Source organism: Brassica rapa, chromosome A01, assembly GCF_000309985.2.
Source record: "Brassica rapa cultivar Chiifu-401-42 chromosome A01, CAAS_Brap_v3.01, whole genome shotgun sequence".
NCBI lineage: Eukaryota > Viridiplantae > Streptophyta > Magnoliopsida > Brassicales > Brassicaceae > Brassica > Brassica rapa.
Genome location: NC_024795.2, coordinates 15,568,395 through 15,595,570, shown reverse-complemented (window position 1 = coordinate 15,595,570; position 27,176 = coordinate 15,568,395). Strand labels below are relative to the sequence as shown.

Below are 27,176 nucleotides of genomic sequence, written 5' to 3'. Positions count from 1 at the left end.
TTTAATTTTACGAAATTTATTCCGCAAAATGTTACCGATTTTAGTTTTACGAAAGTTGTTTCGTAAAATGTTGTCAAGTTTTGGCTGTACGAGAGCCGTGGCGAGGTTAATTATTGCGACCAAACTTAATCAGAAGTCAGAAGTTTTTCTCTTAGCCGTGGGATTTATTTCGTGGAAGTTTCGAGTAGTTTTTTCCGAAGGAAGATTTAGGTGACAAACATCAACAACTCGCAGAATTTGTTACTATAGAAGTGATACTTGAATTCTTACGAAATCTTAGGTTTCAGAAAACGTTTTAGCGGTGGGGATATGATCTCTCGTTTTGCTTTGTATAATCTTCATCAGCCGTTTTAGGTTTCAAGTGATTCTATAGAAATTAACTTTGTTTCTCTGAAAGTTATTTGGAAGAAGTACAGCCGTGGGGGATTGTGTAACCGATTTGTTATGCTTCCTTTTTCCGGGAGTAATATAGGGTTTTTCCTAAAGATATTCGGAAGAAGTACAGCGGTGAGTTATGTACCCAATATATTGTGCTTACTTTTTCCGCGATTAATCTAGGGTTTTTCCGAAAGATATTCGGAAGAAGTACAGCGGTGAGTTATGTACCTGATTTGATGTGCTCCCTTTTTCCGCGATTAACCTCAGGTTTTTCCGCTGTTTTGGGGAGAGCAAGTTATATTTTTCCGAAAAGTTTTCGTAAAACGTCTTTCGGTAAAACCCTTACGCGTTGAGACTTCTTTAGCTTGGTAATGAGCCAAATGTTACGGGTTTTGATAAAATTCACCGTTTCCCTCTATGTTTAGAGAGAGAAATCGCAAGCTCGTTTCGTTGCTCTTCCTAGGGTGAAAAGTCGCGACTAGGTTTTAAATTTTCTCAAGAACTGTGGCGTTTGCGTAAGCGTTGCGCAAAGGTGCAGTGGCTGCTTGAGTTGTTTTACCAGTGTTGTTGTGAACTGCGATTTTGTCTTTTGTATTTCCAGATATCGTTTTGATAAAGCGTTTTGCAGCTATGAGTTAGAGTAATCCGTACCCCCCCCCCCCTCCTTCTAGCGCCAAACTGTGGGAACCGAAATTCGCACCGTCAATTTCCATAATCAGAAGAAAGTCAAGAATCCCTAACTTTCCTTGAGGTCCCAGATTCTCTGCGAGAGCCAACGACAAATGACCAAATAAATGGGGAAAATATGAAAAGATAACAAAACGACTTTATAGAAAAGGTATATCTTATTTCGAATCCGCGTAAGAGCGTTGCAATCATTAAAAGAGATTATAAAACCTTCTGCCGCAAGATCTGTCAGCGAAGTACCTAGTTCTAGCAACCTAAAACCTTAAACCTAGTTGAGTCGCAGCTCGATAACAGAAGACGAAAAAGATACGAAAAAGGTATTGATTGATTTTGGACTGAACCTTATGAAAGGCTGCATACATACCCCTTTCGAGGATCTAGCAGAACGTAGTTCGATTGAAAGAGTAGAACAAGAGATCGAACCGCCTTTGCGAGTTCGTCTAGTAATCGAGTGTCAATCATAGAAACAGAACATGTCGAGAATAATGCCTTAAGTTTCTGAGTGCAGAGAGTTCTAAGAGTAAGAAAAATTGTCCCTTTGCCTCTTCAACCTCGAAGTCCTTATATACTTTACCTCGAGGCAGTTTGTCCTTTCCCTTTCTGCCCTCGGTCGAGTTTATCGCTTCACGGAAATATTCCATTTTCTTTCGATCTTCGTGTTTATCTTTGGAAACTTCACATTTATCCTCTCTTGCAGAATAAAAGATAAACCGTCATAACTAATGGGATTTGGGCTTGATTTTGTTTAAAGTCGTTAGTGGGCTTTTAGCCGCGTTCTGGACCATTTCGGGCAGTTTTCCGACTTAAGCGTTTTTACGATTTATCAAAAGAGCGCTTCCAAAACGACGTTGATTCCAAAGAAAGTTTGAATTTCTTGTATAGTGGAGGCAATTCAACGCGTTTAGTTAACGGTTGTCATTTTATACGATCAATTTGAATCTCATACGAGATAACGAGTTCTTTCGGACTACGATTGAGATGAAACAAGAGCAAGTTCGATCCGATATCGAAGGAGGGAGCTACAAGGACGGGACGAATATATGTTAGTTGATCCAACTCGCCGAACGGGCGAGTTGAACTGCTCGTTCGGTCCAACTCACCTGTTCGGCGAGTCGGATTGGTCTACCTCGCCGAGCGGACGAGTTGGACTGCTTGTTCGGTCCAACATGCCCGTTCGGCGAGCTGTACTGCTTGTTCGGTCCAATTCTCCGAGCAGGCGAGTTGGACTGCTCGTTCGGTCCTACTCACCGAGCGGGCGAGCTGGACTGCTTGTTTGATTTAACTCGGCACTGGGGCGAGTTGGATGTGCATCCAGCATGCCCCGATGGCGAGCCAGGTTGATCGAGCCTTATGCTCGTTTCGTTGTTTCGACACCCATGATTCGTTTGTCCGAGGATTCGAGTAACCTTTTCAGAATTCATATGAAACTCAATTTCGGGCTTATCGTATGAATCCTTTTCAGAATTCATATGAAACTCAATTTTGGGCTTATCGTATGAATCCTTTTCAGAACCCGTTTTGTTGTTTCGACACCCAGGATTCAAGTAACCTTTCTCCAGGGCTTATCATATCATCTCTTTCTTTTTAAAGAGAGACATTTTTCTTGAGAACTTTCGGACATTGATCCCGTCGTGACCGATTTTGATCCCAACAGGATTTACCATTTGACTTGATTAATAGGTTTAGTCTAGTTTCTATTTTTTGTTTTAAGTTACTTACATTAAAAAATTACTTGTTTTTCAGGTACATGCCCATCAGTTTGAGAAGCATCAAGGAGAAAGAACTTTTGATCTTCACTCAAATTATCCTAAGGAGTGAATTACTCTCTCAAATAGAGGTTCAATTGTAGTACTTAGGGATCGAATTCTCAGGGAGTTAGGAAACTTAATAAATCTAATTAAGTTGATTAAGCTAGGTTGATTATGATTATATGTAAAAGACAGGTTTGTGAGCAAGTTAATTGCTCGATTGATAGATTGGGGTTTTGGTACTTAGATGAAAGTAGATAGACTTAACAGTTTTTATTCAGATAATAAAGATATAATCCTACAGATGCCTAATAAGTTGTATGCATGATATTATAGAGCTCAACACTTAATAACAAACCATTAGGCCCTCGATTTCTAGGTTTGTCTATTGACCATTGTCGGTGGATTATTATATAGGAATATTGATCGATACACTTGTTGAAACGTTGACTGATTATTCTATTGGAATATTGATCGATGCTTTTGGTCAAGCGTTAATGTGTGGGTTGAATGTGCGCACTAAGCTTCCTAGATCAGCTTTCGCCTTACTCAGGCTATCTTAGCTCAGTTAGGATGGATTCAGGGTGAGATGCAAGCTATCGCTTATGTCTACGACTCCTAGAGCAAGTTCTAGGTAGCTAATCTAGAAGCATGCATTAATGACAATCCTAAAGATGAATATCATAACTTAGCAATCTATAGTTGGGGCCAATCCCTCTTAACCTATTTAAACCTTAAATCTAACAATGAGAACTACTCATACATGGCTAAGTAATTCATAACAACAATAAGGTATAAAAACTGCATAGATAAATAGATAGATATCATTGGAGTTTCAATCATAAATCTCCTTGGATCTTATCTCCAATCTACTAAAAATCCTAGAAAACCTTCATCTATGAATATAGAAAAACAAGAAAGCACACATTTCCTCCAACATGTTGGCAAAGCTTATATAATTAGGTTAAAACTCATCAGGGGTAATCTTGTAAGTTGGTGAAGATTTGAGCTTTAAGTCGGTTGAGACCAAACGGGCTTTCTACGCGCTTCGCTGTCGAGCGATGTCAAGATGTGAACAACGATCAATTATTCCTCTTCAATGTCGACTGATGGTCGTGTTCGATGGCCATCTCGGGTGCTTACTCCAAATATCTCCAAAATGCTCCAAAATTATCACTTTCTTCCAAATCACTCATAATCCTATAAATATACTAAATAGACTCTATAATATAATAAATAGTAGTTAAAACGCTTATAAACCATGGACAAAAGTGGGTCAAATCCATGGTCTATCAACTTTTCTTCTTAAACCCATCACTTTTGGAACGGTTGATCCGCAAAGATAAACACGCAGCATCGATAAACACCATCTCTTCTTCGATGATCGACCCTTGTGACCGAGCAGCGATCGATACTTCTACTCGAGCATTGATCAATAACAACCCGCGAGAAGACAACATGGTCGCGACTCTTGTGCCTGACAAGGAATGGGAATGGAGACCTTAATGACCCTGGGGGCTCATCTGTGTTATGCAACATGTTAGAAAATAGATGCACATGGGGATGCAATCCTTGAAGCATCTACTGCTACTGAGTATGATAGAGTTCTTCTACGCTAACAGGTTTGCGGTTCATTCTCCAGCATTCCAGGGAGCTGATTTAAAACCCACCTACTTCTTTTATGTGGGTCAACACCCTTTTCATGGTCTTCTTCATGAAAAACCCTTGGACCCTATTTAGACACTCGAAGACTTTGTGTATGGTATCCAACAGCATGAAGGAACCGAAGACTACATCCTCTGCAAGCTGTTCAAATATTCTCTCTCTAGGATTACAATTAATTGGCTGAAGCTCCTACCACCAGGGTCCCTCAGTACATGGAATGATGTCAAGACTGTGTTTTTGACTGAATTTTTAGATGATGCAAGGATTGAAGAGATAATGAATAAAATTTAGACATTTTATCAGGGACCTACTGAATTTTTCAGAAGCTCTTGGGAGAGATTTAAAAGATACCAAAGGGACTATCCACATCCTGGTTTCACGGATGTTCACCTGTTGAAAATTTTCTTTAGGGGTATTCATTTGCATTATATATTGATGCTGATGGCGCAAGTGAAGGAAACATAAAGACCAAGATTCCAGAAGAAGCTAAGAGACTGATTGAGAAATTGGTGTCGTGCAACAGTAACAAAAATATCGATTTGCACAGGATGAATAAATGTATATATATTTAAATTAAACTAGATATCATATAAAATAAATAAATATGTTAATTTTAAAATTTACTTTGAAAAATTATTGATGCCTGAATATTTTAATTTTGAAATTTGCATTTAATTTTGAAAAAGATTAGATTTTACTAAAACTTTTTAAAATCTCACATTGTAAATTTTGTGATTAATATTTTAACTTTTTTTTGTTACAGGAAATATACAAATGTTAATGACATCATTTAAGTAGAAACTAAGAAATTTCAATTATATATTCATTTTAAAATATACTAAATATTTGGTGGAAAATATTCTTCACCAGATTTTGGAAATGTTTTTAAAAGGATTTAGGAAATCTAATATTAGAGATTAGGTGAATCTATTTGGTTATTTGAGAATCTTAAATTAGTAAAATATGGAAGTTCGTATTGTTTCAAAAACAAATTGCAGATATTTTTAACTATAGTTAGGCTATATTTAAATTTTAGTATTTAGTAATAGTATAGGTTAAGAGAAATATATAAGGTACATTTTTTAGAAAAAATATACTATCTAGAATCAAGTTGGATCCAAATTTGTGATTATGTTTTAATAGATTGTACATAGTAGAATATAAGTGATGTAAATAAGATGAACCAAAATCATTTCGAACAAATAGATGGTAAATAATTTTTTTTTTTTTTGGAAAGATCAGTGAACACACTTTCCCTTCTATATCACATTGAAAAATGGAAAAATTATCAAATATGACTCACAACTTAATTTATAATGCAAAAGTAAACCCAAACTTGAATCAAATGCAAAATTAACCTAAAAGGCTATTGAAATTACAATCAGCCCCTTGTGAACAAACAAAAAAAAATCGTTTTTTTTTACGTTTCTAACCCCCGTAAGTCATCTGAGACGACTTACTGGAAAGTTGTCTGGACTAGTTCTACTTAGGAATAATTTAAAAATTTTGTAAAAAATATTTTGGTAAGTGAAAAATTGAAATCATGTAATTAACATATGTTTTAAGAGATATAAATTAAGATATAACAAAAGTTAATTGTTTTCTAGTTAGATGAGTGAAAGTAGTGAGTCATGATATTCTTTGGTTTAGGTTTTGCCAACGTATGTTGTAGTATTGTATGTGTTCTTAGGGTTAGATTTTGGAATGCATAAATGGTTTTTTGAAAACTTTAAAATTTACCTAAGTGTGTTTATTTCTGTGTATAGTAAACACTATTTAAGTATAATTATGGCTTTATAACATGGTTAGTTAGTTAATTTAGTCAATTTAGTTTAGAGGTTAAATTTAGGGTCTGGGACGACTTACTAGTAAGTCGTTTGATGTACAATATTCAACAGACGACTTACTAGTAAGTCGTCCAAACCGGACCGAACCTTTAATTTTACAATGTACTTTTAAACCTAACCGGATTATTTACCGGACATATATAACGTTTTTTTTATTCCCTTTTTTGCGAAAATTCAGAAAACCCTAACGCCGTTTCTCTCAAAGGAGATTTCGAAGGCGATTTCTGTCGATTCTCTCTAATCAATCGTTCTCACCGCCGGTTATCTCTCCGCCGTTATCACCGTCGTTCTCACCACCGTTCTCACAGACGCTTCCTCTATTTAAGATCTAAGAGGAAACCCTAGCGCACATTATCTCAAAGGCGTCTCGTTGAACTCCACCGCCGGTAAGTTATATCTCTTACTGTCGAGTGATTGGTTGAGGAAAAGATGAACATAAAACGTTGTCTCTATCAATTTATACAATCGTTCTTTTTTCATGTCTATTTTTGCCGATATATAACCGCTACGTCGAAGGCGACTATATCTTCTCCGAATTTTCAGGTCGGCTTTAAAATGTTCTGTCTTGGAAGACTTTCCAGGCGACTTAATTATACCAGAACTCCCCCGTAGGATACATACAGTAGGGGAAGAGCCCCCCCGCAGGGCATTGCATTTCGTATCATACTTGTTGGGCGTTCCATACTCCTTTAAAGAAAGCTCTTCATGATGACGAATATGAAGAGCTGAAGGAGTCGAAGTTGGGAGTTTTCATCAAGTTCCAAGAGCTGGGATTTGAATGGGCTTCAAGGCTGGTTCACTACATGCTCGGTTTCCAGCTGGACATAAAGAAGAAGTATGAGCTGTGGAGTCTCGTTGGTCCAGAACCTGTGAGGTTTTCACTGTTAGAGTTTGAAAACCTCACTGGTCTAAACTGCAAGTACATCGAGGACCTTGAGAGACCTCAATGTGTTGTTACAAAGGAGTTGACTTCTTTCTGGGGGATGTTGGGAGTTGATGTCGAAGCTGGGACATCTACTGAGGAGATAATAGCAGCATTTGGGAGATGAGAAGGGTGGTCTCGGGATGATCGCAAGCGGCTCGCGTACCTTGCCATCTTCACTGGATATATTGAAGGGAGAAAGTATTCAACCCCTACACGGGTAAGTCTGGTAAGGCCAGTGATGGAGCTAGAACGGTTTGAGAATTATCCATGGGGGAGAGTCGCGTTTAAGGTGCTGATGGACTCTGTGAAGGGTAAAGATTTTTCGGGTTGTTACATTGTTAATGGGTTTGCGCAAGCTCTCCAGGTCTGGATGTACACAGCTCTGCCGGAACTGAGTGCTACTTATGGTAAACCTCTCCCAAACAATCCGTCTCCACCGATACTGGCTTACAAGGGTGGCAAAGGACGCATACGCTTTAAAGAGGCTATCCTCGACTAGGTATTTACTTCAATCTGGACGACTTCGCAGAAAACTTTTAATTAAGTCGTCTGATAAGTCTTCCAACTGGAAGACTTAGTAGAAGACTTATAATTAAGTCATCTGAAAAGTCTTCCAGCTGGAAGACTTTCCAGACGACTTAATTATAAGTCGTCTACTAAGTCGTCCAGCTGGAAGACTTTCTAGACGACTTTATTATAAGTCGTCTGCGAAGTCTTTTCTTTCCATCTTTCTTAATCCGTCAAATATCTAAGTACATATCTTCTATTTACTGCAGACTAGGGTGATCAAATTTGTTGAGAAGGACATTGCTGAAATGTTTCCAAAATGGGAGTTTGATGTTGCGGACACGCCCGCGGAGAACATAATTAAACTCATGTTTGTGAAGAAACCGTGGAAGTAGACCCTGGAACACTGGAAAGTCACCGGTACTAGGGTCAATACAAAGCCGGTGGTTGTGATTCCAAAAAAGAAAAATGTAGTGAAGGAAGACAGTGCAAGACCTCGGAAGAAAGGTCGTAAAGAGAGACCTGCAGAGGCTAGTGAAGAGGCACCTGAAGAGTCTAGTGAAGAGGTTCATACAGTGGCTCGTTCAGAGGTGACTACGACTGTTGGTGGGTTGACCAAAGAGGATATTAAAACCATGTTCAAGGACATAGTTAATGCCATGAGGGAAGGGTTTGGGACGTGCCTTAAGGAGATCAAGTATCTGTCAGAAAGGGTGGAAGCTGTGGAGAAGAAGGTTGGTATCACCACAAAACGGAAAGGGACATGGACATCATCTCAAAATAGAGGGACAGGGACATCATCTCAAAACACTACCTCTCCACCTAAAAACACGCTCGAATCTGGGGTTAGTAACGAATCCTCTCCCAACAAGAGATTGACTAGACAAAGTCTTAAGAATAAGAACTGAAAAGTTGCACTTGCTTTGTTTCTTGTATGTCAGAACATGTGTGCTTTGTTTATAGTGTATGGATTTTGTATTTCACTTTTGTTTCATGTTTGAAGACACTCATTGGTTATTATTGTTTGAAATGGATCTTTGGTTATTATTGTCTAAACCCATCTTGTATATTGCAGAGTGAAAGTGTTAATGGGATGAATGCGGGAAGGAAGAGGATGTTGGAGGATAAAGGTCCAGATGTGCCCGCAGATGATAGTTCCTAGAAAGATAAAGCTCCTGAACCGAGCCTTGTTCTATTGGACAAAAATCAGTCCACTTTTTCGGATTTACAGAAGGAGGATGCTAGATATCAGGATAAGAGGGATGCTGCTTTAGCACTTTTCCGTGCAAAGAGTGATCGAACAAGGAGACTTGCTGCCTCACAGCAATCTCCTTATACGGCAAACCGCACGGCCAAAGTGATCATTCCAAACAAAAAGCTTTATCCAGGCTATAATCCTTTTGAACCAATTGACAAGAAGAAGTTGAAGGAGCTCGCTGATTGGTTAAAAACTTGTCCGTAAGTGTTTGCTTTTCCCATAATAGCTTGCTTTGGTCTATAAAAACTGATTGCTTTTCAACATTTTGTGTTTGCAGTCATTATAGAGCAGCTCTCGATAAAAAAACACGTACAAGTAGAGCTTGGTGGTATCACATCCTCCGGACGTCCTTAGAGTGGCTGGAGGACTGTGTAAGTCTTCTGTTATGACTTAGATGACTTTCTGATAAGTCTTCTTTGTAGACGACTTACCAATAAGTCGTCTGGTAAGTCGTCTACGTAGAAGACTTACCAGACAACTTAATTCGTCTACGAATTACTTGTAAGTCGTCTGGTTCGTCTTCTTTGTAGACGACTTATCAATGAGTCGTCTGGTAAGTCGTCTACGTAGAAGACTTACCAGACGACTTATTGGTAAGTCGTCTACGTAGACGGCTTACCAGATGACTTAATTCGTCTGATATCTTCTGACTTGTACCCTATTTTATATGCAGCATATTGATGCTTGGATTAATGTACTGAGGAAGAGGTACGATGCTAACCCACAAAATTTCAGGAGCGAGAGAATGTGCTTCGTTGATAATCTCTTTGCTCAGCAATGGAGATTCAACTTCAAGGATTTTAAGGACTCGGAGCCCAATCAGAATGGTTTAGGAAGAAGCCTCCCTGGTGGGGCGTGGAACTATTATGCAGGCACTATACCATCATTTTGCCAATCGAACAAGGTTTGGGGGACGGATATTTATGATATCTATGTGCCAGTGAACTACAAGGACAATCATTGGATTGCTATGTGGATATCGATCCCTAAGAGGCACATAGTCGTCTTTGACAGCATTTGTTCCAATATCTCCCCAGAAGAACTCGATGTGGTAATGGAGCCTTTTCTCTACATGGTCCCTTATCTGCTTGTTGAGTGCGCTTCCTCAGACAAACAACGTGTCCAATACAGCCTGGAGCCATTCACATTTGAGAGGCCGGACAATATACCTCCAGCCCGAGCTGGTGATTGTGGCGTGTACACTCTAAAGTACATTGAATGTCATGCTCTTGGGATAGAGTTTACTAAAAAAGACTTTGCTAAGGCCAACGGGAAGACTATGAGGGATAAGATGGCGGTGGATATATTTCAAGAGCTTCTTGACGCGCATGAGTTCTTAAGCAAGGACAATGATGCCAACCTGAGTGCGTATGAGGCGTGATAAACAGGCTACGTTAGATTATTTTGTATGATAGATTAGGCTGATGTGTGTATTTGAACTTGATCCCTATTTTGTAACCTATTTAAGTCGTCTGGAATGTTGGACGACTTAACTATAAGTAGTCGACCTATTTTGTAACCTATTTTGCAGTGACCTGTAGAACCTTTCGGATAATATAAAGGGCAAAACCTTCTTAAATTTGTTTGGTAGTGCAATTTGACAAAGAAGTTGACACAGATAAGTTCATAACACAAATTTTTAATACATTGACTAAACACTGGACGACTACGTGGACGACCTCCTGGACAACTTGCTTGAAGGTCTTGTGGAAGAAAAAACCCTGGACGACTTACTTGAAGGTCTTCTGGACCACTTACTTGAAGGCCTTCTGGACGACTTACTTGAAGGTTTTCTGGAAGACTAAACACTGGACGACTAACTTGAAGGTCTTCTGGAAGAAAAAAACAAAGGACGACTAACTGGACGACCTTTTGGACGACTTACGTGAAGGTCTTCTGGAAGACTAAACACTGGACGACTAACTTGAAGGTCTTCTGGAAGGAAACACCCTGGACGACTAACTGGACGACCTTCTGGATGACTTACGTGAAGGTCTACTGGAAGACTAGACACTGGACGACTAACTTGAAGGTCTTCTGGAAGAAAAAACCGTGGACGACTAACTGGACGACCTTCTGGACGACTTACTTGAAGGTCGTCCACGTCATTCCTTACATTGTGGTTTTGTATGGCCAGTTTCGTTGCATTTTGAGCATCTATAAACCCTTTGTTGCTTCCGGGGTTTGCGTGCTCTCATCCTGGATAGCTTCAACCAAGACTGCCATCTTGATTTCTTCTGTATTCCCGGACCACGCTTTACCTCCAGAGGAAAGCATGTGAGTTCCTCAACTTGTTGTCCAGCACAAGGATATATATTCTTTGAGTATCCTACAAACAGAAAATTCTTTGAGTACATTGGACATACAAGTGTGGAGATATGCAAACCAACAGATGTTCCAGCGGCTGTAACATGAGAGCAAGGTATTTTCTCCACTGCATAGACACCACAATCACACTTTCCATGTTCCAAATCAACCACACAGTCAATTTTACCACCTTTCACAAAGAATTGCCATCCATCAATTGGTTGTACTGTCATCGTATCTGCTATCTCCGATCGAACAGCAAGCAAGTATTCGACACCTCGACTATGTTGAGTTGGGAGACTCAAAGCATCTTCTGTCCTTTTCCAAAACCACTTTCCTAGCTTCTCCCTTATGAACTCCAACAGGAACTGAAACTGAAATCTTCTAGATTGCTTCAGAGCGGAATTAATAGATTCAGCAATGTTGCTTGTCTTTATGTTGTACATGTCCCCTTGACAATAAACCTTTGACTATAGGCTGACGTTGGCATTCTCCAAATACGTTACAAGGTCCGGGTTTGCACTCTGTATCTCAGCCATGTACTGGTCAAAATCTGAAACCGTATGAGCATAAGCAGCACCTTTCACCAAGTACAAGAGATGTTTCCCTTTATACTTTTTGACAATGTTATCTTGAAGGTGATAATAACATATTCCTCGGGTTGCCCAAGGAAACACCTTATCACACGCACTTTTAATGACCGTGTGCCGGTCGTAGACTATCACCAGAGGCTGCTCATCATATATACAACTAGCCAATTTTGTGAAAAACCATTCCCAAGAAGGTTCATCTTCAGCATCTACGATCCCAAAAGCCAATAGAAATATCTGAAAATTCCCATCTTGTGCGGCTGCAACTAACATAACACCTCCATACTTCCCACTTAGGTGAGTCCCATCCACCACAATGACCCTTCTATGATACTTAAAACCTTTGATAGAAGCTCCAAAAGAGAGAAATAGATACTTAAATCTATTGATAGAATCGAGTTCTATAGCCGTGATAGAATCGGGATTTACTAAGGAGATTTGCTCGAGATATGATGGCAGACGCGAATACCCATCTTCTGCTGATCCTCTCACCAATGCTTGTGCATATAAAAGTGCTCTGTATGAAGAGGTGTAATCAAGCGTCATGCCAAACATGTTCTTCATTGCATCAGTGATATGTTGCGGATTCAACCCATCAATGATTCCAACATGATCAACGAGCCTACCAACATACTTCGGAGTACAGTGTCTCCGCTGAGCGAGTCGGTCTCCCACTGAGCATGTATGTTTTTCCACATACTTTGTTACGCAAAACGTGTTTGTCCAATGTTTCACACTCGCTCTGACCTTCCATTGACAACCACTAACCGGACATGTTGTCACAAGGAGAGTTTCGTTGACTTGTATATTCTGAAGGAGAACTTAAACCTCACTGCTGTCAACCGCAGCTCTGAAAGCAGTGCATCCTTGCTAACAAAACTCTGGTTGACATAGATATTGTTACCATTCCATCTTCCTCCTTCAATCTTTTTGATATCTTCAAAACACATATCATCATCTTCATCATCCTCATCTTCAACCTTTCCATAAACACTGTAATCTTCACCATTCTCGTCCGCTTCAGCAACAATAGAGATTCCAGCATCCTCCTCCCCATCGTCCTTCTCCCCATCATGATTTTCATCTTCAACCAAATCATCATCATTATCTTGAAAACATTCATCAGCTTCATTATCTTCTTCCCTGAACTCTGAAACCGTTTCCACCTTGCTACGGATTGATAAACAAAGCCGTACTCCATACGTTTTGGTTATCTCGAGCAAGTTTCAAACTTGTCTATCACTTGTAACATGAATAGAAGGGGTGTCTGGAGCCAGCATCATTTCTGCTGGTAATGAGTAGGTTATCTCCACAGATTATGTGCTCATGTCCAGGTTGAAATCTTCTTGAGCCATTGCAAGAAGTTCAGCATGTGTCGAATCTTTCCCCAAAAAAATGATTCTCGCTCCTTTGATATTATCAACCACAAAATCCCAACGGCAATCTTTCAACAACTATTCTCCATAAACTGCATGTAACTGACGCATCATCTACAAAAATTCAAAATAAAACACATTAGTAAACATAGAGAAAATGAAAGTTTACTAAACATTGACGCAGACGACATATCAGTAAGTCGTCTGGAAGACTTAACAGTAAGTCATCCAAACAGGTCATTTTTGCAACAAGTTAGTCGTCCAACTTTGTTTGTTAAAAAAAAATCTTTTGACGACTTACCAGTAAGTCGTCTAAGATAAACGGGTTAGTTTTCATTGACCGAATTGTATCAGATATTAGACTTAAGTCATCTCTGGGTAAACAAAAATTTCAATATTTTATTAAAGCTAGACGACTTATTTGTAAGTCTTCTCAGGTTAGTTTGCAATTCGAAAAAGAAACTTAAATATTTAACTTTACCCAAACGATTTACTTGAAAGCCGTCCAGATAAACAACGTACGAGAAAGTCGTCCGAGATAAGCAAGGTTTGACCAGAATCTAGGAAATAAATCTGGACGACTTTGCTTATCCTGGACGACTTTCAAGTAAGTCTGACTTGACGACTTCCGCGTAAGTCGTCTGGGAAAAGGTAAATATTTAAGTTTTATTTTCCAATTGCAAAAGTAACCTGAGACGACTTACAGATAAGTCGTCTAGCTTTAATAAAATATTGAAATTTTTGTTTACCCAGAGAAGATTTACTGGTAAGTCGTCCAGGAAAAGTCAAATATCTGACACAATTCGGTTAAATGCAAAACTAACCCATTTATCCTAGACGACTTACCAATAAGTCGTCTAGGGTATTCTCTAGATTTTTTTTTAACAAACAAAGATAATGACTTATAAGTAAGTCGTCCGTTTGACCAGAAGACTTACCCGTAAGTCTTCTACAGCAAGACTACTTACGGGTAAGTCTTCTACGCGAACAGATCTGGAAAAAAATTCAATTATATACCTTAAACTAGTGAGATGACTTCTTTAGCAAATAGAGTCTTCTCCAACCACCCAGAATCTCAAACGAAAGTAACCCACCAAGAATAGTATGCTTGAATGGTTCTATCAACCATAAAAAAATTTGAATCAAAAGCTTGAGTTTTTTGGATGAATATGGAGGCAAAGTGAAAGAGATGTTGTTTTTAATTCATAACAAGTGAGAAAGAGGGACAGATGACCGACACGTGGCAACACGTGATTAGTCTGGATCACTTCTGTGGGACCAGGATACTTCTGTATAATTCAAAAAAAAAACAAGTGAGAAAGAGAGAGTGTAAATCGATTTTAGGTGCATTAAGAGCTTCAAATTGGTTGTTCATGGTGGTTGGGGTATTGATAGCAATGGCAATCTTGTAAATACTTGAAGATGATGAGGTTGAGAGAGTAAAAAAGCCATTTTCGAAAAAAAAAAAAATAATGGCATTTTCGTAAATAATGTGAACATGTGGGGTGAATAGAGAAAAACAAAAATAAAAAAGAAGATGTTAGTTTTGTGTTTGACTTTATGTTTTGAGTCAAATCTGCAAAAAACCCTTGAAAAATATCACATCATTATTACTTTGAGTGTTTTTATGCAATTCCAAAAAATGAACAACAAAAGACAAACATAATATACATAATTTGTCATTCAAAATTTATATATGCTTTAAGCAAGAAAAAAAATTTACACAAGCAATCTTCATGCTCAATTTGAAAAAACTAACCATTATAATTGTATAAATTTAACTTTTATTCCATACCGGATGTAGATTACCATCTAATAAAATATTATAAATTTAACATTATTAATTTATAGTGTTTTTACTTTAGTCAATGATTCTATCAATATTGGTGAAATACTTAAACGAACTTTGACTTTTGGACGTTGGAAGCGGCTTTGTAGCCACTGATAAAGATTTCCAACGAAAATTCCATAGAAAATATTATCCTTAAACGTAGGACACATCCACAACCATTATCACTTTACCAAATAAACATATAACCTAAGAAATATTTTCAAACGTTTGTAACGCCCTTGATCAATGAATCTACAATCGTTTGGATCCAGATATGAGTGACAGTTTAAGTTACTACAAGAGTGGCATAGTGGAACCAGGACCCATTGGTCCAAGTGGTAAACGAGTTTCGACTGAAACTACCGTCACTTGGATTCAATTCGCACTGGAAAGAACTATTTACAATAGGGGTGATTGGTTAGGCTATAGGAAGTAACTTTAAGTTTAATTTTCATCTACATCCATAAATACTACTAATCATGATTTATTTTAGTTTTTAAAGTTACAACAAAAAAAACTAAAGTTACAGCAAAAACATACAAAAAATAGTTAGAAAAATCTTATTTTTTAAATCTCCATCTTTTTAGCTGTAGGAAATTTTAAAGTTACATCATTTAAAGAAAAATCAAAAATCTTATATACTAAATTTTAAAATAAATTTTCTATAGTTACAGCCCAACTAATCACCTCCAATGTTTAGGTTCCTCACTAAGAGATGAAATTACTTTCTTTTACACCAAAAAAAATGAGTGACATGCTTGAAACGTAAACATCTAGGAAGGAAATAAATGCGTTAAAAGAAACATATTTTGGAAGCAATGAAGTTTTTATTCGTTGGATAGTGAAGAGAAAAAAAAGGAGATATCTGCTACGATTAGGGTGATTAACATAAAGATGGAATACAATTTGAGTGAAAGATTTTTGGAAAAATTGTTTTTTTAGAGCAAAAAAATGATAACTATGTCCCTTTAGACTAATTATTTTCCAAAACATATGATTTGTAAAACATATGATTCACAAGTGCATCAATAGCAACTAACTTCAAAAAAATCTTAAGAGCCGAAATAAACAAATTTATAATTTATAGTTTGAAACTACCTAGCTAATTCTACAGACAATACTGAAATGGTTTCAGATGTTTCTATCATTTTCAGCGAAATAAAGATAATATAATAACGTAATCCATACAGAATGTGCTTACTGAAAAAAAATCTGAATGGGGAAAATTATTTAAGTCTAAATATTACTCATTTTGTTTCGTGAAAAATGTCATTTCGACAGTGTTTATAAAAATTAAGAAAATGCTTAACATTCATTTGTGACATTTTCTTAACCGATAGTTTTTGAAATAAATAAAATTATTTATAAAATTAATTGTCTAATTAAAATTAAATTTAAAACATGTATAAATTGTATTGGAAGTCTAAAGTGAGATTTTTGTGTAACAAGAAAAAATGTGAAAATTACATTCTCTATGAAACGAATTCATAACTCATTTGTGTATGCATATGACAATTAGCCATGAGACCTTAACGATAGAACGGGAAGGAACGTCATTAGCCAATGATAGTTTGGTTGTTCTTTTTCAATGGTATTTTTCATATCTTATCCATAAAGATTTTTGACCAGTAATCTTGAGGTTAAACTGTAACATTTGTCTAAGATCATTTTTTACTTCAAACGGCTATTTTATTATTCAAACTAGAGGTGGTCCGAGTAATTTTATTGGAATAGAACAACCAATAAAATAAGAATTCTCTATGAAATGATCTTTGCAGTTCTAGGTAAGAAATCTGAAACTTCATTTTGTCGTCGAAAAATATGAAATTTCTTGAATTCTTGGAATCTTGTTTTAAAAGTCTTTATCGCTTTCAGCTCTGTTGAGAAGTTCGTCCATGTATCAGATTCTTTTACCATGTTGATCAGGTTCATATAATCTATTCCAAAATTTTGGCATGTAGAATGTGTTAAATATAGAACTATGTAATGTACAAAGTGTTTTATATTTTGGGTTCCATATAAAATTAGTATTTGTATAGAAAAACCAATTATTGGGTATTACTTTTTGTGGTTGCCCAACCTTGAGTTATACCTAATATGATATATACTTGGCGACTGATTCGAGAATCTCAGATTAAATGTTTATGTACACATCAATACCGTTCTTAAGTTTGGTTAAATTACAAAAATGGTTAGTTATGTGTGTTCTTATTTGATTAATACATGGTCGATCATTTCAACTATGACTTTGACCAAACCTAGGTATCACAAATATCCACTTAATCAGTTGCGAAGAACATGTTGTTTTCGTAGTTACCATTGCATACAATGATACAGTACACACACGCGTGTGTATATCTATATATATCTATATATAAAGTAGGCATGTGCTCTAAGCACAGTCTTCCACGTCATCAAGTAGAGAAGGGCTTTTTGCGCCACGTGGCACCATAAAAAAATAAGACATCGAGTGATTTTGTAACTTATCTGTGCTGGACCATTGCATTTTTTTCATAATCTCTCACCCAACAAACTCAACAAAGCAGCCCAACTCCAAAACCTCAACGAAGCCCGTTTTGGTTTTTTCCCTTCTTCTTACAAGTGGCATGAGGTTTTTGCGACACATGTTATCACATATGTTTTTTTTACATTTTAGGTCTTTCTTTTAGATTACCAAGTAATTTTTAATCTTGAACTACCTAATCATTTTCGCACTAACTATTACCATATGAAGTTTGATAATTTATTTTATTGTTCACTAAAATTCAAGATGGATAAAGAAATAAATAAAATAATAGAAATATATTTTACATATTTAATTTATTCACAACTAAATATAACTAAAAAAAAATATTTTATTATTTTTGCCATTTTCTATTATTTAATTTACAAATTATGTATTTATTTAACTATTAAAAATATAAAATGACCAAACTAATAAGAAAAAATTAGAGTGCAATACATAATCTAAACATAAAACTTCTACAGTTAGAGTGAAAAAGTAACAAAATATTAATCACATAATATATTAACTTATTACCTACTACTACATAACATAATAAAACATCAAATAATAATCTTCATAAATAAATACTTACCACATAATCACATCATCAGAAAAACATATTTAAGAACAATAACAAAATATATATATATATATATTATATATATATATATATATTCAGTACAACACACGAACATGTGCGTGTTTATTTGCACATAGTCCATTACAATGTCTGGATATTTTTAGTTTAGATTAGGATTTTTAAAAAGAAAAATTGTTCAAGAAAAAGATCAAAAATTTGTCTCACTTTAGGGTCCATTATATTATTGAGACGGGTCTAGCGTGTTTCATATAATTTTCAAAATTAGAGAACAATATTTATTTATTTTTGACAAAGGGCTTAATTAGAGAACAATATTGCAACTAGAAAATATATATAAGAACTAGATCTGGTTTTTGTGGGAAATGAAAAGACAAATTTTGATTGGGTTAGGTATTACGATAAACAAATAGCTGCTTGTAGATTTGTAGTTACCAATGCGTTAAAAAGCAGCCTCGGCTCATATTCTGTGTTTTATTCAGGGATATTATATTGGTTAAGACGACGCTGTTGAAACAGAAGCTGCTTGTAAAAACTTTTTTTTTAAGGGTAGAGGTGTCAGGTTCTAGTTGTAACAGCTCCAACTTTTGTCCCTTATCTAAGGAGATTGTGGTGTTAGACGCAAAAAATTTTGAATTAGAAAAAAGAGTCAGACTATAAAAGTTTTGCACGGAAGTCAATATAATGTTGAGATGTGTCGGTAGGAAAGAAGACTTTTGATCTTATGATAGGTTAAGCGGTCATTATCTGAGATAATAAATAAAAACATAGTTGCTTGTAAAAGTCAGATGATGAAGTTTTGCATGGAAGTCAATATAGGATCAATTTGGTTCGAGGCGCACTTGCTAAAAATAGGATCACATTCTATAACTTTAACTTTGGTATCTATAAATATCAAAGTTAATAAATTAGTGAACAGTATGCTACTGATTCTATTAGGAAAAAACTTTAAATACTTTTTTATTTATTTTGAAACAATTTCAAATAGTGCAAGTGTCTTACGTTTCAATATATTAACTAATTTTATAATCAGGGACAAGAAAAAAAGTTGATTTGCCGGATGACAAAAGACAATGTTAAAATTGACAGCCATCAATTTGTTTTCTTCTTTCAGTTTATTTTGCCAACAATAAAAAAAATTTAATTTTTTTAAAAAAAGGTTGAAAATAAAACCGGTGATATAAATCAATAAAAAGAATTTCTAATTGGTGCAAGTTTTTCCACCATTATGTTTTTGCTCTTTGTAAATGTTTAAACAGACAAAACTAAGGAAAAACTATTTACATCGCTAAAACTTATTCATATATGATGTGAAGGCTGATCATCACGTCTGTGTAGAGATAATTTTCTCCAGTTGAAAATAATATGTTACAAATACTATATCAAATGGGAAATTTTTTAACTTTATCTTAAATTTGATATCACTTTAAAATTTACCTTTAAATGATAATTATTGTCATAAATGCATTAAATTTATTATAAAAAGACAAAAATAATTCTCCTAAATTATTTACATCCAATCAAATTAATTGTAAATATATCCTAATAAAACAAAAAAATTGATTAAAATTCAAATTTTATGAATAGTTATTTCATTAAATATTTGAAATTTATACTTAGATCTATTAATTGACAGAAATATTTGAAAATTTTAATTTTCAAGTTATTGAATTTCTTTGGATTTAAATGCTATACAATGCAATGGTTGTCTGATTGAGAATTATTTTATTAATTCCAATCGATCAATATGTTATATCTGTTAAATGGCATAAATATATGACTAACCTAAGTTTTTAAGTTATTGTACTTAATTGGATTTAAATGATATAAAATGTTATGATTAACAATTATTTTATAAAAACAAATATAATAAAGCATTTAATCGGTTAATATATTGTAATCAACAAAAATGTAAAACTAAATATACATGAACTCAACTATAAAAATAATTAAAATAAAATACTTATTAAACAATTTTTTGATTTTAAACTTAATTTTAACTAAATAAAAAATAAATTAAAATATTGTTTAACTAATTGAGAAAATAAATTAAAATATTGTAAACCAGTAAAGCATAATTCAAATTTTATTTTACATAAAACTATTCTTAGAAAAAATATTTCATGCGCATGTCATAGAAAACCAAGTAGTTTAATGTAACTTAACCTAATTAAATAAAAATAAACTTATTCACATTGATGTTTCTGAAACACACAAACACCAAATAATCTAATAGAAATAAATAAATACTTTTATTTAAAATAAAATAAAAATTCTTTTAAAAATTGAATCTTAAAAACATTTTCTTCAATTTAATAATTCTAAAAATTAATAAAATATTATAGACTAATAAGATTATCTGTATACATATCATAATAATTAGCTAATGAAACACTTAATTATAGATATCATAATAAGTTTATCCGTATACATATCATATTAGAGTATTTTAGAATAAGTCAACACTAAACACTAAACAACGTCAGCAAAACTTTCAAAGATTTGACTATTCCAAGTTTATGATAACTAAGCTAATAGAGTAGTTAATTTATTAACCAACTTAAAACCTGATAATTTTATTCACTGAACACTCTTTATTTTGTCATAAAGATTTGACTATTCCAAGTTTATGTAGAACACAATCTAAGATTCGACAGAAGGAAAATTCACTGATGGCCCTCGTCAGAACAATAACAATAATATTTGTCCTCATCAACATTAAAATCATCAAGAATTAGCGTAACACCGTTGTTCCTTACGGAGTTAATAACAGCTCATACCTTGGTTTGACTCTTGAACCCTTTCTTTTCGATTTCTTTCTTGACATCGACGTGGATGCCTCTTCCTTGCCCATCTTGGTGCCCTTCTACTTTCAGCCTCATCGCCAAAACCTCTTCTAGAATAGCAGCTGCTTTGGCACTGCAAGTACGACCACACTCTAGTAAGTTCTTGACTGCGTGCTCTACCGTTGAAGCTGTTGTCACTACTCTCCCGTTGTTTTTATCCACTACGTTTGCTGTTATGTACTTAATCGACATGAACAGCCTTAGGACGTACCTTTTGAGAACCGTCATTGATTCTATGGAAACAACAACACTGTAAGCACTGTGAAGAAACAAGATAATTGTACAGAACAAAAAATTTAATCTCAAACATATCATTTGTTGATTCAACTTTATTATTAAACTACAGGTGAAATAATTTGAAATGTTTATATAATCAAAATTAAAATTTTGGTTTTAAAAGTTTAGCTTTGCATTGTGTACATTTCAATATAAAGACAATCCATGCTAATACTCGTTATAAGATTTAAAGACAGGATCAGCTATTAAAGCATCATATAAATTAACAGTATATGAGAAAATTACCACCTCTTACAACATAGATAGGTTGCTAGACACATGAGAAAATAATTATTCAATCCCATTAAAGAAACTTGTTATCACGGTACTTCGAGTGTAAAAGAATTAGCTAATATACTTCATGGAACTTGCAATTGGGTGTAAACCTTTGTATTAGTTTGGTTGATGAATTATGAATATTGATTACTTTAAGAACGAACCATTATATTTGTTCTTCATAGATTTAAAACATTCTGACTACGTTGAAGGTTCTTTATGTCCGGCAACTATTAATATATATTGAAATTCATTTTGATCAAGGCTCGTGTAAAACCTTTTTTGGTGTATTAATATGTATTAACATGTAAAGTTATTATTGGAAGAGGTGGATAAATATTTATCACGTCATATGTAATGTAACACTAATTATAAAAGATGATATAGAGTTTAATTAACACTAGATTTCGACCCGCACAACTGTGCAGATGTTTATTTTTATTTTATATAAATAATTTTTTACATCATTTATGGTATATATATTTATTTAACAAATTAATATATGCATTAAAAACATATTAAATATTATTTTTGAATTAAAATTATATTCAGTTTTGACCCACCGACCTTGAAAACTAAGTTTTCTATTAGCAATATTTTTACATTTATTTATTTCAGATAATATATTATCATATATACAAAAGTCTAAGATATGTCGATTTTTATACATGTATTATATAATTTTTGAATGTTAAGTCGTTATATCATCGTATTATATTTTTAGCATAAATATTTTATATTTATAAAAACTTTTTTTTACAATTTTATCAATTTAATATAATGTTATCATATTTAGTTCAATATAATAATCTCATTTAATATGAACTATTATTATTATAAAATGATGAAAAGGGAGTTTTTTTATTTTATAAATGATTACTATATATATATATATATATATATATATATTAATGGATAATAATAGTTCATTGCTATTTACGAAATTAGTTGAAATATTTAACAAAATATTTTTGAAAATGAAGATAATGCTATAATATTTTCAAAAGATTTGTTAAAAAAAATTATACATATATATATGTATATATTTATTTATATTTATATTTAAAATAAAAAATATCATGCATAAATTATTTGTATTATTAACTTTGATGAAATACATGTTAATTTATATATGTGTATTATATAGTTTTCTAATATTAACACATGTTACCTACATATTACATTTCAAATATAAATACTTACAAAAAATAAAATATATAAATTTGACAATTTAAAATAATTTAATCATATTTAGAACAATATAATAATTAATAATTTCTCTTAAAATAATTGATTATGATTATATAATTGATAAAATGGTAGAATTTATATTTTTAATATTATAAAATATATAAATGTATAATATTATTCATAACTAATTTCGAAATTAATGAAAATTTACATATAATTTTTAAAAATTAAGATCTTGTTAAAATCTTTTAAACAAGATATATATTTATATTTAAAATGAAAATATATCAAAAGATATTGTGATTAACGTAGTTTAAAGATTCTATATATTAGTCTTGATAAAATATATTTAATAATAAAATTAAAGGATGGTCCAAATTATAAAACAATATATGAAAGAATTCAATATTTCTATTTTAATAGATATTATAGACTATAATTAGAAATTTTAAGAAAATAGTATACAAATTTTTTTTTATAATAAAATCTTAACTAATATTAATATATATAATAATATTAGAGCACTAGTCACGAAATTAGTCAATGATTCATTATATAATAATATTTAAAATATCTAATAAGATTTTGTAGATTTTTTTCTCAACATATTTTTATAATTAAAAAATAAGACAATTTTATAGGTGAGTTGTTATATATGTCAATTATCTAAGATGTGATATTTTAATGATGTCATAATGTTAATTAGAATTAAATGAAATATAATTTTCTAGGGAAAGTCCATTTTAAAAAAAAATCATACATGAAGAGAAGTTGTGACTTCTGTTTTAATATAATACATTAGATCTCGATCCGCGTAACCGCGCGGGTGTTTATTTTTATTTATTTTTATTGAAATATTTTATTTTTAATTCTACATTGATATATATTAGTATAATATATATGAGGTGTGTCTATCATTTTTTAAAACATAATAATTTTATTGTATATATTTTTTTATTGAGTTGGTTGTTTTCAGATCACGTTTTTGGCTTGGAAAAGATTGATAATTATTTAATTCCTATAATGTAGTAGACATATTATTTAGTTCCTATAATCTAGAAAGTAAGTTATTTAGATCTATAATAATGTAAGATTATAAATTAAATGTAACATGACTTTCTAGTATTATGTCCATTAGGTTCATTTTTTTTTAAATCACACATGAGTAAAGGTTGTGACTTCTCTTTTAATATAAAGATATATATTATTAGTCTTGATAAAATATATTTAATAAAAAAATTAAAGGATGGTCCAAATTATAAAACAATATATGAAAGAATTCAATATTTCTATTTTAATAGATAATATAGACTATAGTTAGAAATTTTAAGAAAATAGTATAGAAATTTTTTTTTATAATAAAATCTTAACTAATATTAATTTATAATAATATTAGAGTACTAATCACGAAATTATTCAATGATTCATTATATAATAATATTTAAAATATCTAATAAGATTTTGTAGATTTTTTTCTCAACATATTTTTATAATTAAAAAATAAGACAATTTTATAGGTGAGTTGTTATATATGTCAATTATTTAAGATGTGATATTTTAATGATGTCATAATGTTAATTAGAATTAAATGAAATATAATTTTCTAGGGAAGGTCCATTTTAAAAAAAAATCACACATGAAAAGAAGTTGTGACTTTTGTTTTAATATAATAGACTAGATCTCGATCCGCGCAACCGCGCGGGTGTTTATTTTCATTTATTTTTATAGAAATATTTTATTTTTAATTCTACATTGATATATATTAGTATAATATATATGAGGTGTGTCTATCATTTTTTAAAACATAATAATTTTATTGTATATATTTTTTTATTGAATTGGTTGTTTTCAGATCACGTTTTTGGCTTAGAAAAGATTGATAATTATTTAATTCCTATAATTTAGTAGACATATTATTTAGTTCCTATAATCTAGAAAGTAAGTTATTTAGACCTATAATAATATAAGATTATAAATTAAATGTAACATGACTTTCTAGTAATATGTTCATTAGGTTCATTTTTTAAAAAATCACACATGAGTAAAGGTTAGTGACTTTTCTTTTAATAAATAAAATTTACAATAGGTAAGACCAATGGTATTTTATGTAATTACTCTAGTAATAGATGGATATTTAATTTAGGGGGTGTGAGAGTAAACTATTGAGCTGACACATCATTAACATAGCATTTCTGTTAATAAGATACATCATTAAGGTTATTTCTTACAAATGCTCCTCACATATACGGACTGACATAATCTGTATTAACTACATTACACATACGAAAAAATAAAACACTTCTCTTAACATGGCACCATAAAGTTCACACAAGCCTAAAAGCATACAATTGAGAAGGACCGATTCAACACAGGTCGTCACAGAGTCTTCTACTTTAGAACAAAACACACAAACCACCGACCTAATAACAGAAATAAAGAAAGTGTTGGACCAATTTATTAAGCCCAATAGCTTTAATAAAAAATTGGAAATGATGAAAAGAAATGGGCCTGCGGGAGTTAACACAAGAAGCCTTTCATGACTTTAATGAAGGAGTTTTAATAACATCCCACATCGGTTACATGAGGAGAAAACGAGCAGTATATATAAGTGTATACACTTACACTAGATTAAACGGCTCAAAGGAAGAGACAGCTCCCCATGCGCGCGCGCCGCCGCCGTCCGGCCGGCTCGGCTCGGGCTCGGCTCGGCGGGGGCGTGGGCTTGGGCTTGGGCTTGGGCTAAGGCCCGATAAGAACTATTCTTTTTGGACCAAGTTAAGCTCAACACTTTGCCATTTAAAATCTCAAAAACAACATGCATTTTATTTTAAAACGACAAGCAGTTTGTCTATAAAATAAAAAACGTCATGCAGTTCATCCTCTCGAGATATTTAAACGAGATAAGAGAGAGAGAGAGAGCGAGTCTTGGGGAATAAGTTTGTAACTTAAACTTCCCGAGATCTTTGCCAAATCCCCACTAACGTGCGCACGTTATGCAACAGTTACGGGAAGTCGCTCCTCGTCCATCCTTTTAAATACAACTCGTCTCTCTTCTCATTTCTCTAACTTTTTCCGTATCAAAATCCAACAGCAAAAATCCCTCTGCGTAAGTCTATTTTGCGAGAGTGTTTCGTAGAATTTATAGTTCGATAGGGCGATCACGAGTGAGGCGTGATTCGTCTGCCATGGTTTTATCCTGGGACTCTATATTCGTACAGTTCCGTCTCACTAACGGAGCGAATATTTTGAGTTAACGAAAGAGATCATATCTCGACTCCATGTCTCTTTGCGAATACGATTTCTTATCGTTCTTGTATTTGTCTTTACATTCGTATATTTCCTTAACATCGTTTCTTATTTTATCGTTTATGTCAGTCCGGTTTTCCGGCTTTTACAATCTTAACTCAAAATCGCTTTATTCCTAAAGCTCGAATCGGGTTGAAGAACGATTTATAAAAACGGGTTTTGGAACCGTGTTTGCGATTTGCTTTCTAGCACTTCCGCGAAACGTTTTATTCTTATCTGATAACGATGTTTGCGATTTGCTATACGCTTATCCGCGAAACGTTTCTGTGTTATTCTGAAAACGCGTTTGCGATTTGCTTTACAGCACTTCCGCGAAACGTTTCTGTTTTATTTCATTACGATTTGCGGATTGCTTTCTAGCATTTTTGCAAAACGTTTTTGATACATCTTCAAAACGTTCTATAAAATGAATCGTTTCAAGACCGCTTTCTTAAGCGAGTTTGTGAAACATTCTAAGTCTATAAAAAATGGTTTCTGCGAACGCCTTTAAGCGAGTTTGCAAAACGTTTTCTCAAGACTATATCGATATGATTTGGTTCAAACACCAAAAATGAACATCGATTTTAGATTATTATTTTCTTTAAAATAATATGTTATTTGTTGAATGGAGTACTAATCCGTTTTTTCATGTTTTCTCTACAGAAAAATGACAAACGATAACAACAATCCCATTGACACCTCCGATGTCATTCAGACTCCACTCAACGCTGCAGCAACTGATGCAACTGGCGTGACAACCGCTGGAAACATCACGGCGTCAACCACTGCAGCAACTACAAGCACTATCCTCCCTGCAGGAAATGCTGCTGATGAAACCACTCGCCGTAGTCTATTCGGTGCTGGTCTTTATCAGACGGGTTCAATTTCAGGAACCGCAAGTGGTCCGGTGGCAGTTCAAACTCCTCCGGCTGTCCCTAGTGTGTTCACTCAATGACTGATGCCAAACCAGTTTGATGGCAAAGGCTTCAAGACGTGGCAGAAGAAGATGTTGTTCTTCCTGACAACGATGAAGCTAGACAAGTTCATCCAGGAGGATAAGCCCATTATGCCTTACGGGA

At 33.7% G+C, this 27,176-nt stretch overlaps 1 pseudogene; it reads left to right on the top strand.

Annotated features, from left to right (window-relative positions):
• The window catches only part of LOC103873399, a 42,068-nt pseudogene that overhangs the window by 2,248 nt on the left and 12,644 nt on the right, over positions 1–27,176 (top strand).